Source organism: Peromyscus leucopus, chromosome 23, assembly GCF_004664715.2.
Source record: "Peromyscus leucopus breed LL Stock chromosome 23, UCI_PerLeu_2.1, whole genome shotgun sequence".
NCBI lineage: Eukaryota > Metazoa > Chordata > Mammalia > Rodentia > Cricetidae > Peromyscus > Peromyscus leucopus.
Window position 1 is genome coordinate 41,123,210 of NC_051082.1, and position 16,073 is coordinate 41,139,282.

General features: G+C 50.6%; 1 long non-coding RNA gene across 1 annotated transcript; it reads right to left on the reverse strand.

The window, feature by feature from the left end:
- Positions 1-12,631: 12,631 nt before the first annotated feature.
- LOC114682221 lies at positions 12,632-16,053 on the reverse strand. Its single transcript, XR_003733015.2, has 2 exons — positions 15,948-16,053; positions 12,632-13,425 (listed from the first exon to the last, which is right to left on the reverse strand). It is a non-coding gene; the product is annotated as an uncharacterized LOC114682221 (long non-coding RNA).
- Between the last annotated feature and the right edge of the window lie 20 nt (positions 16,054-16,073).

Here is a 16,073-nt window from a genome sequence, read left to right on the forward strand (position 1 = left end):
CACCTCTTACCTTTAGAATAAATCTCTACAGGGCTTGTTACCTAATTCTTCACAGACATAGACCACACAAAGCACACTCATTGTCCATCTTAAATACAATATCTTTGGCAATCTCCAGCACGACTCACGTCATCTAGGCTTGACTGTCCCAGATCAAATTCTGCTTGCCAAGCAATTTTGCAGATAAATCCTCCCACATTGCCGGCGATCGTGTCTTCACAAAGGGCGCTAAGCTAACCGTGATCTTTACCGAATTATGCTGCCGGATCACTTTCCTGCTTTTAGAATCCTCGTCCCTCGCTGGCAGCTTTCTAAAAATATCAGCTAAGCCACCAACTAATTTTTAATCCCCGCTTCTGCTACTATTGACAGATGGGAAGTTCATCTCTACCCTTTGTCCTTCCCCGATTAAGCAATTATAATCTTTTCCTGACAATTTGATTGTTGACGGTATGAGAGTCTGGCTGGACCCTGAGACCAGGAGGGATTCTTGCCGACAAGGCGCTCAGATTAGCTCAGCTACAGGCGACTGCAAGAGCTTTTAATTCTCTCCCTCATTTCCTCCTTCCTTTCTTCCTTTGTGTGTGTGTGTGTGTGTGTGTGTGTGTGTGTGTGTGTGTGTGTGCATGTATGTTGTTGCACGTGCATGTGGAGGCCGAGGTTGATATGGGGAAACCACCCTTGATCATCTTCCACTTCTTCATCTCGGCAGAGTCTCTCAGTCAAGCCCAGAGCTCACCTTGTGGCTAGCTTGTCTCATGGCTGAGTTTGCTCTGGGGAGTGAGTGAGTCCCTGTTTTTTGTATTTGAAGGCTGGAATTTCAGAATTGCCCAGCCAGCTTTTCCATGGGTTCTGGGCATTGGAACTCAGGTCCTCCTCACATTTGCACGGGAGGTACTTTAACTGCTGAGCCATGTCCCAAACCCTGGGCTGGGAAGATGGCTTAATTTGTGGAGCAAGCATGAGGACCTGAGTCCCATCCCCCAGAATCCATGTCAAAAAGCCTGATGCTGGCAAATGATGGATGCAATCGCAGGGCTAAGGAGGCAGAGGCAAGGGGATCCCTTAGGCTTGCAGAATCCAATAACCCATATAAAAAAGTTAAGCAGACATTTGTGTGGTCAGAAGATGGCATTGGATCCCCTGTAACCAGAGTTACAGGTGAGTGAGCCACCATATGCGTTCGAGGAATTAAACACAGGTCCTCTGCAAGAGCAGCAAGTATTCCTAACTGCTGAGCCGTCTCTCCAGCTCGTGGGTGCTGGGGATCTAAACTTGGGCCTTCATGGTTCCACTCGAAGGATCCTGCTTTACCAAAAGCTCACCTAGGATGGCAGGCAACCCATGAAAGCTGCATCCTTGCTCCACCCCGGTCACCCTTTCATCTCCTGCACGCTCCAGTACCCCCAAGATCATGAAGGGGTCAGAGAGGAGTGGCTGGGGTTCCAGGTGGGGGTTGTGATCACATTCCATCCATAGTCAGGAAGCAGAGAGCAAATGCTGGTGCTCAGCACACTTCTTCCTTCTTATTCATCCCCAGCCAATGGGATGGTGCCACCCACATTGGGGTATATCTTCCCACCTGGGTTAACCCAGTCTAGAAACTCACAGACATGCCCAGAGGCATATTTTTTTTTTTTTTTTTTTTTTTTTTTTTTTTTTTTTCGAGACAGGGTTTCTCTGTGTAGCTTTGCGCCTTTCCTGGGACTCACTTGGTAGTCCAGGCTGGCCTCGAACTCACAGAGATCCGCCTGCCTCTGCCTCCCGAGTGCTGGGATTAAAGGCGTGCGCCACCACCGCCCGGCTCCAGAGGCATATTTTTGTTCCCTAAGTGATTCTAGATCCTGTTAACAAGTGATATTGACCATCACACTGACTAAGTGGCCAGACACAGAACGTCAGAGCCAGGGGCTGCCATCCTGTCTGTGATATTGGCCACCAGGACTGATACAGCTGGCTTGTGAGTGGCACCTCCATGGAACAGGAGCAGGCTGTGCTGGGCCAGGACATCAGTCCCCTTGTCCAAGACTGGTAATGTCACAGCTGCTGCCCAAGGTTCAGCCTGTGAACTAGAATGCCAGTGCTGAGCCCATCCTCAGCTCGGGACCATCTACATAAGATGGAGATGTTGTGCCCAGAGTGTGGGTGGGCATCTCCTGCTGGAGTGGACATGTGTCAGGAGTGGCTCTGCTTTTCCCACTGGCACAGCATGGTTGGCAGGATGACTAGAGATATGTAGAGTGATATGGCACTACACATAGGATCCTGCCCAGTTCTCAGAGGAAGGCTGCTTCTTCACAGCAGTGATGGGGGTGGGGTGGGGTGGCAGATGCTGGCCTGTGGGAGCAGAGAGTATTTCCTTAAAGATACATTGAGGGACCAATAGAAGGCTCAGTCAGTATGACATTCGCTACAAAGCATGAAGACCTGAGTGACGTTCCATTTTTATGTAAAAAAAAAAAAAAATGAGGAGGTGCAGCTTGTAACCCCAGCCCTTGGGAGGCAGATAGACAGATCCTTGAGGTTGGATAACTAGTTAGCCTAGATGAGTGTGTGGGCCTCTGGCCAATGAGTGACCTTGTCTCAGGAACTAAGGTGGAGAGACTGAAGAAAGCAACAGTGGTTGATTGACCTTTGAGTTATATGCACACACACACACACACACACACACACACACACACACATACACACACACACACATACACACTCACATATGCTCACATGCACATGCATGCACACATGCACACAACAACACATACTAACAAGCATACACACACTAATACACATATACACTAGTATACACACACACAACTTCGGGCAGGGTGTGATGGCACACCTCTATAATCCTAGCATTCAGGTGGTTGAATCAGGAGGCTCAGAAGTTCAAAGCCAGCTAGGTGTACATGAATGAGACCCTGTCTTAAAACACACACACACACACACCACACACACACACACACCACACACACACAACAAAGGGCTAGAGAGATGGCTCAGCACTGGCTGCTCTTTTAGAGGACCTGGGTTCAAATCCAAGCACCTACATGGCACCTCACAACTGTCTGTAACTCCAGTTCCAGGGCTTCTGACACCTCACACAGATACGCATGCAGGTAAAACATCAATGAACATAAAAACATTAAGTACAAAAAGAACCCACAAAACAAATGACAAAGCTCCAGAGCTGGTGGGATGGCTTGGTGGATTAAAGGCTCTTGCTGCCAGGCCAGATGGCCTGAGTTCCTGCATGGTGGAAGGAGAGAACTATGCGGGTTATCCGCTGACCTTGGGGCCAGGCAGTGGCTCAGTGGGAGAGTCCTTGCCATGTGAGAACAGCTGCTCAATAGCTGAAGGTGCCTGGGTTCGAGTCCAGGTCTGAAGCTGAGCAGTCAAGCAATGCCCCAGCCCACTCCTGCATTTCTGCCCCGAGACACCATGAGCAAACGGGGGTCTGAGATGTGGCTCGATTGGTAGCGTGCCTGTCTAGCAGGCACATGGCTTGGAGTCCTGCCTCAAGCACCGTATAAACTGGGCATAAGCAGGGTGGTGGTAGTGCTCGCCTTTAATCCCAGCAGAGGCAAGAGGATCTCTGTGAGTTTGAGGCTGGCCTGCCCTACAGAGCTAGTTCCAGAACAGCCAGGGCTATACAGAGAAACCCTGTCTCAAAAAACGAAAACAAAAACAAAACAACAATCAAAAAGATTAAACTGGACACGGTGGTGCACATCTGTAACCCCAGCACTTCAGAGGTGGAGGCAAGAGGAACTCAAGGTCATTCTTGTCTACTTAGCAAACTCCAGGCTAGCATCACTCACACACACGCACACGCACACGCACACGCACACACACGAACATGGTGAGCTGGTTAGTTTTTTTGGTCAACTTTACACAAATTAGTCTTCTTGGAAAAGGGACCCTCAACTGAGGAATCATCTCTATCAGACTGGCCTGTAGGCAAGGCTGCGGGACATTTTCTTGACTAATGATTGATGTGGGAGGGCCCAGCCCGCCTCAGGTGGTGCCGTCCCTGGGCAGATGCTCCTGGGTTGTATAATAAAGCAGGCTGAGGAAGCCAAGCAAGCATGCCAACAAGCGGTGCTCCTCCAAGGTTCTGCTTCATTTCCTTACCTTGGCTTCCCTCGATGATAGACTGTGACCTGTAAGCTGAGACAAAACATTTTCTCCCCAAATTGCCTCTGGTCAGTGTTTTATCACAGCAACAGAGAGAAAACCAGGACAGAGAGCGAACAAAGAGATGTTATAAAATGAGAAAAGGTCAAGTATAAGAGGATATGCACATATATTTATATGTATATATTTATATGTATATACATATATTGGTGGGGGGAGAGACATTGGTCACATGTTCTTTTTTAGTGTAGTGGGGAAGGAGAGACAGACAATGACACAGACTCACAGATACACTGTGGGGGGGGAATTTGTGTTCCTAGGACGACTCCAGGAGTGTGTTCTCTCCCTCCACCATGGGTTCTGGGGCTCAAGCCCAGGTTATTGGGCTTGCATGGCAAATGCCTTCACCCACTGAGCCATCTCCCTGGCCCACTGGCCACAGCAACTCTAAATACAAAAGGACACACTGGCCAGGTTTTGTGGATCTCTTTACCTCAACAATATGATACATGCTGGCTGTGGTGGGGCACATCTTTACTTCCAGCACTCAGGAGACAGAGATAGGCAAATCTCTGTGAGCTCAAGGCAAGCCTGGTCTACATAGAGAGTTCTAGGCCAGCCAGAACTACACAGAGGGATCCTGTGCTGTTTGAATAAGAATAGCTCTCATAGCTGGCAGTGGTGGCACACGCCTTTAATCCCAGCACTCGGAGGCAGAGGCAGGTGGATCTCTGTGAATTCGAGGCCAGCCTGGTCTACAGGACAGCCAGGGCTATACATAGAAACTCTGTCTTGAAAAAAAAAGTTTTTCCTTTTATTTTATTTTATTTTTTATGTTTTTGGGCATTTTGCCTGCATGCATATATGTGCACCACATGCATGCAATACTCTCAGGGGCCAGAAGAGGGCATCCGATTCCCTGAAACTGGAGGTATATACAGTTGGGAGCTGCCAGGTGAGTGCTGGGAGTTGAACCTGGGTCCTCTGAAACAGCAACTAGTGCTCTTAACCTTGGAGCCACCTCTCCAGAGCCCTGCACTTTGGGTTTTGAATGAGTGCACTTATTAAATGTATAGCAAGCACAACTAGAAAGACAGACGGGAAGCAGTAGAGAGGAAAGATCCTCATGCCGGGCGCTCATCACATCCAACAGAGGTGACTGGAGTAGACTGATAGACAGTGCAAGATGAGGTAACTTCATCAAACTGGAGGGCTCACAACATCCAGTTGGAATCCACAGGGGAAGTCGAGCTGGTCTGCCGGGGGTTCCCAATTGAGCTTTCTTTCCATGGATACGCTTCTGGCCTCTTGCTCCCAACACAGTCATTTTCATGACACAATTCTATTGGAAAGAATTTATATTCTAGCTGTTCTCAGGGTGCAGATTTGTGTGTGTGTGTGTGTGTGTGTGTGTGCGCGCGCGCGCGCGCGGTGTGGGGAGGTAAGCATGTGCCGTGTCATGGTGTGGAGGTCAGAGGACGACAACTTTCAGGAGTCAGGTCCCTCTTTCCACCATGTAGATCCTGGGCATTGAACTCAGACTGTCAGGCTTGGTAGCATGTCCCTTTACCTACTGAGCCATCCAGCTGCTCATGTGGGCAGTTTTTTTAATATCCTTCTCCTTATTGTGGAGCCAGAAAGCCACCGTGACCCAGGACAGTGGGTTTTGGAGGTGACAAGGGAGGCCTCCACACTCCCAGAGTCTGCTTTGTACAAGCACATGAGTTTGCTGATATGAGCCCTGCATTGGGCTATCAATCCATTGTGCCGGGAAGGTACAGTGCCGGTGCAGCTCTTTTTGTGGTGACGGAGCTGGAACACTGCTTTCTCACTTGGTGGTTGCTGAGGCAGACAGGGCTGGGAGCAGCCGCACTGGCCTCTCCCTCAGGGACCCACTCCCTCCACCAAGGCCCCACCCACCTCCTGAGGGTTCCACAACCTCCCAAAACATCGCCACCATCTGGGCACCAAGTGTCCAAACACAGGAGCCTGTGGGGGAACTTTTTACATCGAAACCTTAACAGTACATATAGAAGGAAAAAATAAACCTACCTATAGGACTTTACACTATCTATGCTCTAATTTGGACATCTATTCAGGGGTCTTGTATATATCTATATGGGTAAGGGGGAAATGACCCCAGTACTTTATCTGCACTGTCAAGGGACCACCAAGAGACAAGAATTAGAATAAGGGATGGAGATGTGGCTAACTGGTTAGAGCACTCACAGCTCTCCCAGAAGACCTGGGTTTGGGCCCTGGCACGCACCCCAGGTGGCTCATAATTGTCTGTAACTCCAGTTCCAGGAGGTCTAATGCCCCCTCCTGGCCTCTGAAGGCACCTGCAGACATGTGATGCACAAACAGACAAGCAGACACACACACATGCATATAAAATAAAAATATAAATATAAATGTAAAGAGAACAGACAAAGTGAGGTAAGTCACCATGACTTCAAACCAGCTCAATCCAGTCCTTGCTAATGATGGCAGCCTCGCTTCCCGGTGCGGTTATTTATGACACCCTCCGGAGTTGAGTAACTGCCAATTATTATTGCAGAGAGCAGGTAAAGCATCTTAAAGGAGTTTTATGCCTCTCCCGTGAAGGGGAGCATCAGGCAAATGGGGAGGAATGGGCCTCTGTGAATGGGACGCTCAATCTCAATGTGTGCACAGAACAGAAGGATGCACCCTGCAACGCCTGCCCTGCTTCCCGGGGTTAGGGAGGCGGGTGCCTGCCACCCACTCAACTCTGAAGTGAAGCGGGTGTAATGACTCATTTATCTCATTTGTGCCTGTTTTTATTGAGCGCCCTGCTCCCTCTGCCTGGATCTGTTTGCATCTGGTAGACGTGACGCCACGTCGTCTTAGGCATCCTGGCATCTTCTGTCCTTCTCCCCCGCCTGGACTTAACAGAAATGGATTTCAGTCCCAGGGGTTCTAATGAGTGTTCCATGCAGCTGAGGGGAGGCACTGGGCATGGGGAGCCAGGGACAACCGATGTGACTGATACCAAGGGAGCAGGGGCACTCGGGAGGCAAGAGTTAAGTGTCAGCAGCACACGGAGGGTTGCTGTGTAGGTGATAAGGAAATATATTGTGTCCGTATTGATTCAGGCAGATGATGGTCCGTTTCAGAAACCTGAACCAGAAACGTCAGTACCAGGGAAGCCATGGAGTTCAATTCTCCATCACTGACGATGGCAGCCATCACCTGCATCCACCCTGCCTGGAGTTGGCTACACAGCAAATAACAGCAGTTCTGACAGGCTTTGTCCCTTCACATTTGGCTAGCGGGCATAAAATTCCAGTCTGGGCCTACCACCAGTAGATCACTTGCCTCAGTCCCCCAAGTGAGGGGCTGGAGGTGTAGCTTGGTGGTAGAGCCCTACCTAGACTCCCCCAGTGAGGGGCTGGGGGTGACTCAGTGGTAGACCACCTGCCTAGAATCCCCCAGTGAGGGGCTAGGGTGTGGCTCAGTGGTAGAGCACCTGCCTAGACTCCCCCAGTGAGGGGCTGGGGTGTGGCTTGGTGGTGAAGCCCTTGTCTTACGCACACAAGGCCTTGGACACCATCCCCAGCGCTAGAAGGAAAATAAAAATGAAGCCTAATACAGCCGCCTGGCGGTTGACCGGCTAAGATCTTGGGCTTTGACCTGTCAACAGAGTTTTCCATGTCCTGCAGGGTGGGGAGGACCTGGACAAGCCAGCGGGGCAGGGCCTTTTCTTGGCAGGTGATCCTGGGTGTTCCCTTGTTGTTTCTGACCCAGAGGCCCGCCAGGCAGGGCTTGGTAATTTATGGCCACAATTAGTATCCGTTGTCACTGCTTAGTGGCTGGCAGAGGAGGACATGGGGGAACTTTCCAAAGCTCAGTCAAGGGAGCCCCTGGGGCTGTGGGTTTGGTGACAGGAACCTGGCAGGGACTGCTGCCCAGGAGGTCTGCACCTGCCTCCCTTTGCCCCCTTTCTCTGGGGACCAGCCTTCTCCTCCCTGCTTCTTCCTCTTCTAAACAGAGCTCTGGGTCTGAACCGGTGGAACCAGGACCCACCCGCTCCGGCCAGCCAGCAGCTCAGCACGGGGCTTGACAAAGGCTATAGACAATTCTGAGATGAACCGAGCCTCCCAGGGCAGCTGAGGGACAGACCTTTCTGGCATCTCCGACCTCAGGCAGAGGCCTGTGCTTTCCTTAGAGACCCCAGGGTCACTGGCGCTCATGGCATGTGCATATAACTGCTGCACTCTGATGGCTGAGGCAGGAGGGTTACCACTCAGTGTGACTCCAAACAGGGCTACATAGTGAGATCCAGGCCAGCCTGGGCTACAGAGAGAGATATTGTCCCAGATAAATTAGCACATCGATGAACAAAGGCCCAATCGGGGAAGTGCTTGTTGTTTTACACGAGGACCTGTTTGGTTGCCAACAGCACAACTTTTCAAAGCCATGGGTGCTGGCACGCAACTGCAATCCAGGGCTGGGCTGGCAGAGACAGATGGATCCTGGGAGCTCACTGGCCAGCCAGCCTAGCAATCGATGAGCTCCAGGTTCATGGAGAGATCCTGTCTCAAAGAAGTAGGTGGAGAACAATAGAGGGAGACACCACAAGTCCACCTGCGGCCTCCACACACATGTACCTGCAACACACATTCTCATGCACAGAAGCCAGACATGAGTAAATATTCCAGAGCCACCCACAGCAATGGTCCTGGAGGTGATGCTGACCGCCGGATTCAGCTGAGTTTGCTGGAGAGGTTAGGGCCTTTGGAGACCCCACCCTTCTCTGTCTGTGGCATATTCATGATAAAGATCCCTCCTGATGCACACACCTCTTGTGGGCAACTTTCCTGAATGGTGGCAAAGGAGGCTTGTGCCCTTTGCACATCTCCACTTCTGACCTGGTTCCACCTTTCCTGCCTACACTGGGCTCTGCTGTGACAGAAGCCATTTCTATGTCTGTCTATCATCCATCCATCTAACTATCAATGTGCATGTCTATCACCCATCTATTCATCTGTCCATATGTCCATTTATCTATCATCTACATGATCTATTATCTATAAGTACCTATGTCTGTCTTCCATAATCTACTTACATATCCATATACTCATGCATATCATCCATCCATCTATCATATATCTATCTCTTTTGGGAGGTTTTTTGTTTGTTTATTTTTTAGATAGGGTCTCACTACGTAGCTCTGGTTGTCCTGGAACTTACTACATAGACCAGGCTGACCTCAAACTCACAAGAGATCCACCTGCCTATGCCTCACGAGTTCTGGGATTAAGACCTGTGCCACTACGCCAGCCTGGCTCTATCCATTTCTTACATATGTGTACATCCATCCATCCATCCATCCATCCATCCATCCATCCATCCATCCATCCATTGCATCTTTACTTTCCAGGAAGCTTAAAAACTATGATTGTACGTTTTTCTCTCCTTGTACCCAGGGAAGTATGTCTGTCATATGAAGTAGGTATTGCTCAGACCCCAACACACTGGCTGACCCCCAACACCTCTGCCCCACAGGGCGCAAGGTGCATCTCAAGATCACCAGGTCAGTCACTACCCTTTGTGGGTGTAGCAGCTGGAGATAACAATATCTCCTCTTGGAGGCCCTGGAAATCATCTCCCTTTCAATTTCAAATCAGTACCAGTGGAGCGGAGAGAGAGGCAGTGTTGAATCCCCAGCCAACATGCACAGATGAAAATAATGAACCACAGAGGCAGCCAACGGTGTGGGTTGAGCCACCCAAATTCCGCTGCCTCAAAATGGAGCCGTCGGGGCTCAGGGCTTCAATATTTAATGCTGAGACTGGAGGGGTAAAGCAGTGTGGCTAGGTGGGAATGCACAGCCAGTCACTGGCAAACTGGGTGGGTTATTACTAATTCAGAAGCCCCAGGACCCAACAGAGCTGAAAACAAATGGATGACTTCATGGTGTTGCTGATCAGCAAGGGTGAGGTTCCCACTGTTTCCTCCCAGATTGAAGGCTACAATTCCTAAGGCAGGGGACAGCTGAGGCTCGTTTCAGAACTTGAAATGAATAATAATAATTTTGGACTGGCCTGATTAGTTCAGGCCTGTGGTCCTAAATACTTGGAAAGCTGAAGCAGGAGGATCATGAGTTTAAGGCCATCCCAGGCTACACAATTTGTTTCAACAATTTGGTGAGCCTCTGTCTGAAAATTAAAATGTAAAAAGCAAAGCAAAGCAAAACAAACAAAGCTGAGGATTATGAGACATACCTAGAGGCAAGAGGATTGCTCAAGAGTTCAAGGTGAATCTGAGCTACACAGTGAGTTTCCAGGGGAGCCAGGACTACATAGTGAGACCCTGTCTCAAAGACCAAAACCAAAGCAGTAAAAAGAGAGCTGGGGTGTGGCTCAGTGGTAGAGCACCTGCCTAGAATCCCCCAGTGAGGGGCTGGGGTGTGGCTCAGTGGTAGAGCACCTGCCTAGAATCCCCCAGTGAGGGCTGGGGTGTGGCTCAGTGGTGGAGCACCTGCCTAGAATCCCCCAGTGAGGGGCTGGGGTGTGGCTCAGTGGTGGAGCACCTGCCTAGAACTCTCCAGTGAGGGGCTGGGGTGTGACTCAGTGGTAGAGCAATACCTACTTGCCATTCACAAGGTGTTGGGTTCTATGCCCAGGACCTTAGTAAAAGAAAGAACGGATGGTGGTGGTGGCGGTGGCAGCGCACACCTTTAATCCCAGCATTTGGGAGGCACTCTGTGAGTTCGAGGCCAGCCTGGTCTACAAAGCGAGTTCCAGGACAGACTCCAAAGCTACACAGAGAAACCCTGTCTCAAAAACAAACAAACAAACAAACAAAGCCCACGGGAGAATCCAAAGTTACCCCGTTGAGTCTGTCAGTGCCCTTTGCTGCTGCATTTGGACACTGCAACCAGGCATTTCCAATGGACCAGCCAGAGAGAGGGGTGGGGGGAAACGGAATCCGGCCCGCAAGGCTGCTGCTCAGTCCAGCCTTTTATACCAAAGTCATTTTGTATAGACAGAAGTGGCAGTGGCGGCTGGGGGATGCTCAGTTCCCCCGCCCTGGATGTCACCAACTGCAGAAACCCAGAAACCGTCACCGGAGCCCATGCTGAAGAGGCTGCGGGCTTTCTTTAGAGTCCCCGGTCCCCCCTTCCATGCCTTTGCACCGGCTGGTCCCCTGCTGTCCCTTTTGTCCTCTCCTGCCACTCCACTGACCAGAGAAACACCTCCACAGCTGTCAGTCTGCGAGGGGCTCAGTTCCGCTTTGGAGGCTCTGGCTCTGGCCACAGGCCAAAGAGCCTCATGGTGGGAGGAGGAGCGTGTGGATCCATTTCGTGTTGGTGACTGCACTGCATGCTGAGAGGAGGTGGCCTCTGTGGGTAGAGGAAATCAATGCACAGCCTGCACGCTTGGCATCAATAATAGAATTCTTCTGATGGAAGGCTGGAAACATCCTTGCAGGGGCTGTCTTTAGCATGCTCTCAATGGGTCTCATTTTTCTTTTCTAATTTTGTGTCTTCAAGTCACACAATTTTTATATGGGTAGTAATCAGCTGCAAGTGGGCATAAATCTATTACTGCTGGCGACTTAAGACATGAAATAGCTGGGTGTGGCGGTGCAGGTCTGTCAGTCTAACACTCAGCAAGCAGGCTGAGGCAGGAGGATCATCATTTTAAGGTCATCTTGGACTACACAGTGAGACCATGTATCAAAATAAAACATAAAAAAAGGGCTAAGAGTGTAGCTCAATGGTAGAGCATCTAGAATCCCCCAGTGAGGGACTGGGGTGTGGCTCAGTGGTAGAGCCCCTGCCTAGAATCCCCCACTGAGGGGCTGGGTGTGGCTCAGTGGTAGAGCACCTGCCTAGAATCCCCCAGTGAGGGGCTGGGGTGTGGCTCAGTGGTAGAGCCCTGCCTAGAATCCCCCAGTGAGGGGCTGGGGTGTGGCTCAGTGGTAGAGCACCTGCCTAGAACCCCCAGTGAGGGGCTGGGGTGTGGCTCAGTGGTAGAGCACCTGCCTAGAATCCCCCAGTGAGGGGCTGGGGTGTGGCTCAGTGGTAGAGCACCTGCCTAGAAACCCCCAGTGAGGGGCTGGAAGCGTGGTTCAGGGGTAGAACTGAATCCCAAGAATTCCTGTAAGAGGTGAGACCAACATAGCATTGGCTAAGCATGTTTATGGCCCTGGTTCAATGCCCAGTATTGGAGTTTGAGTCAGGGGGCAGAGGAGGAGCTCTAGGACAGAGGAGGTCATGACCATCAATACTCCACCAACATATAGTCTGGTGGCTAGAATTTAAAGAAACAGGTTGGTGACTGGCTTGATGATGCACATTTGTAATCCCAGTCCTTGGGAAGGTCACTGTGAGTTCTAGTCCTGCCTGGGCTACACAGACATATATCTTCACCATGAGGCTGTGAGAGACCCAGGCAGTTTTTACCCCTTCCCTGCATTCTTGTGATAAATCCCTGGTGCGGCCTCAGGTGTAAGCATCATACACACACAGTTCAAGGGTACAGTCCCCATCCTCAGGGGCCTTGTGATCTAATTATTTCCAGGAATGACAGCATTCACATAGAGCAGATACAAGAGACACCACGAACTGTTCACCTGTCCTCCACCCCCACCCTGGCACCCACTGCTATGACAGATCTTGTTTTTGAGACTCTCCTTGTAGCCTGGAACTTCCTACTCAGCAGAGGATGGCCTCGAACTCCTGATCCTCCCACCTGCACCACCTGAACACCATGTCCAGTGTATTCAGTGCTCGGAATGGAACCCAGGGCTTCATGCACACTACGCAAGCACTCTGCCAGCTAAGCCACATCCCTAGCCCATGGCACGTTACTGTGCATGTGTGGATATTTTTCCTGTATGTGAGTGCGGATACATGCACTCCATGGAATGCATGGAGTGGGCAGAGGACTGGGGAATTCCTGTTTTTGCCTCTCCTCTCACCACAGGAACACTAAGACCACACATGTGTGCTGCTATGCCTGACCCCATGTGGGTTCTGGGCCTTGAACCCAACTGAGTTATCTTCCCGGCCTGCCTTGCTGTGTCAGTCTACAGTTCATCGGGTATCAATAGTCCTCCTCTACCAGAGACATCCTAGGACTGTAGCTGGGAGTGGTTAGTGAACTTGGAGTAGAAGTCGCGGGCAGAAGCTGCAAGCACAGGGTGTCATTAGTTGACAGAGTGGGGCTTCCAGAGCCGAGTCGGCCAGGGATGTTCTTGAATGTGATTCTCCATTGTTTCCAGATTCAGAGGAGAGGATGATTGATAGCTGATAGAGCTCACCTGGAGAATGGGAGCAAAAGACTAAGTTCCATCCCCAGCACTATTAAAAGAAAAACAAAAGGAAAGACTAATTTTGTTGTTTTCTATCATTGTGTATGGCACAGTCCATCCTGGCCACATCTGGAAGGATTTTTCCAGAATTCGGTAGAGTATGGGGCTCTGTGGACCACCTGGCTGGACTTGCTCCCTCAAGAGCACACCTACATCCCTTCCTTGACTCCCTCAGGTTCCCTTCTCATGTGTTTCTCCTCCCACACCTATCTTCAGGTCACCTCTGATGTGCACACACGCACGCACGGGCACACAAGGTCAACATCAAATGTCCTTCTTTTTTTTTTTTGGTTTTTCGAGACAGGGTTTCTCTGTGTAGCTTGGCTGGCCTTGAACTCACAGAGATCTGCCTACCTCTGCCTCCTGAGTGCTGGGATTAAAGGCATGTGACACCAACACCCAGCAACATCAGACACCATTACCTCTTCCTTTCTACCCTTTTTTGAGATAGGATTCCTCACTGAACATGGAATTTGCTGTTTTTAGCTGACTAGGCAGCCAGCAAGCCTCCAAGGTCTGTGCCTCCCCGGCACTGGAATGAGCATCCTACACAACCACTCCCAGCTCTTTACATGGGTTCTGATCCAATGCGGCTCATGTTCCCTTTGCCTACATGTTGCTAACATGATGAGAAATACCTAGAGAGCTGCTGAGGAGGTTCAGAGTGTACAGGAGCTATAAAGGGGCACAAAACAAGGACCACAAGGGGGAGTGGAGAGGAGAGAGTGGGGTGCCGAGACTGGAGAAAGAAGGAAAGAAAACAGAAATCTGCCAAGAGTCAGAGGGAGGAAATAGAGGCCCATTGCCGGCAGAACTCCGGGAAGCTGGCAAGATACCCTCGGTCTGACAGGGTTGACACTGCCAGCTGCTAGGTGAGGGTCCCGATACCCAGGGCCCAACACTAGCAGCTGAGTGTGAAACCTGGAACCTCTAACCCAAGCACCTGCAGCCACTAGTCTGGCCCTGGAGCCTGTAGCATAGGTCCCTATTCCCAGGGCTTGCAGCTGGAAGGCTCTGAGTCTGTCAGCACAGCCTAGAAGCAAACCTTTGACACCCAAGGGCCCAGGTCTTCAACACTAGAAACACTTCTTGCCTGCTCATCATGGGTAGAGCAACACAAGCCAGCTTTATGAGTAAGGAGATAAGCCGTATTGGTGTTAACTAAAACTCCCAAACCTTGGGGAAAGCTACACTGTGGTTACACATTCTACAGGCTGATTATAACCTCACTAATTTCACAGAGTTGGAATTATCTTGGGCTAGATATCTTTAGCCCCTCAATTAGCCACTTATGCCCACCACCAGTGCGTGTGTGACCTAACTAACATCTTTGACACTCTTAGGTAAATACTAAGAGGCTACGAATAGCATGTGAGGTCCATAACAGGGGCCTCCCACTTGCTGTAATCCATCTACCTGAGGTTTCCACCAAGGCATATATTGGTTTTTTGAAGACAGTGTGTGTTTGTGTGTGTTTGTGTGTAGCTTTGTGCCTTTCCTGGAATTAGCTTTGGAGACCAGGCTAGCCTCGAACTCACAGAGATCTGCCTGGCTCTGCCTCCTGAGTGCTGGGATTAAAGGCATGTGCTACCACTGCGCCCATCCCATTTTATTTATTATGTATACTGTGTTTGGCCAGCATGCCAGAAGAGAGCACCAGATCTCATTACAGAATGTTGTGAGCCACCACGTGGTTGCTGGGAATTGAACTCAGGACCTCTGGAAGAGCAGCCAGTGCTCTTAACCTCTGAGCCATCTCTCCAGCCTCTACCTTATCATCTTTAACCTGTTGCTACAAGAACTCCATAAATCTGAGGTGAACTGAATCTGTTCCTGTGCCATAGTCACTCATATTTGGTTTCAGAATAAACACTCTCATTTGGTTTCAGGTGATTGGCTGACATTTGTCTAGAGGTATCTGTAAAAGAGAAATAGTTGTGTGCTAGACTCAGGGACATCTGGCGATCTTATCTAACCTTATCTAATGGTTGGAGTGTTTGGGATGTCTAAAGGTACTTCCCTTTAGATGTAGGCCCTCCTGGGTAGAGTCAGCTTATGGCTTTTCCTGGGTCTGGCTGTTGCCAGTCCGTAAGCCTGTCACAGAAGCTGTGTCTGGGCCTCTCAGCCTGTCATGGCAGCTGTGTGGTCAAGCTGTTTGGGGCCCCTCACACCTAATCCGTATGCACAGGGCAAAGGTGCTCCAACTATCCTAACAAAGATACAGGCATCTTGACCACCATCTTGTAATCCATCTCGACTGGCTCTCACTTCCGAGGCCTGGCACAGGTGTTCTGTCTCCCCCAGTCCTGGGATCCCTACAGCTTTACAGATGGACCACCAAGTCTGTGCATACTGCAGCTCCGACCCACAGGAGCCTATAGGGACTGCGGGGACAGGAGCCTCAACCCCCGGCCCGGTCCTGTCTCAGGCTCCCTGATACAGGCCTGCCACCCCCCCCAGAGCTGCCTCACCGTGACGCAGCCAAAGCCAGAGACGCTGCGTGAAAGTTCCAGCAAAGAGGCCGAAGGCAAGGAGGGAACCGAGCCGTGGAGCAGCCAGATTGGGCGCACGGTGAGTGACGACATCACGGCGCGCGG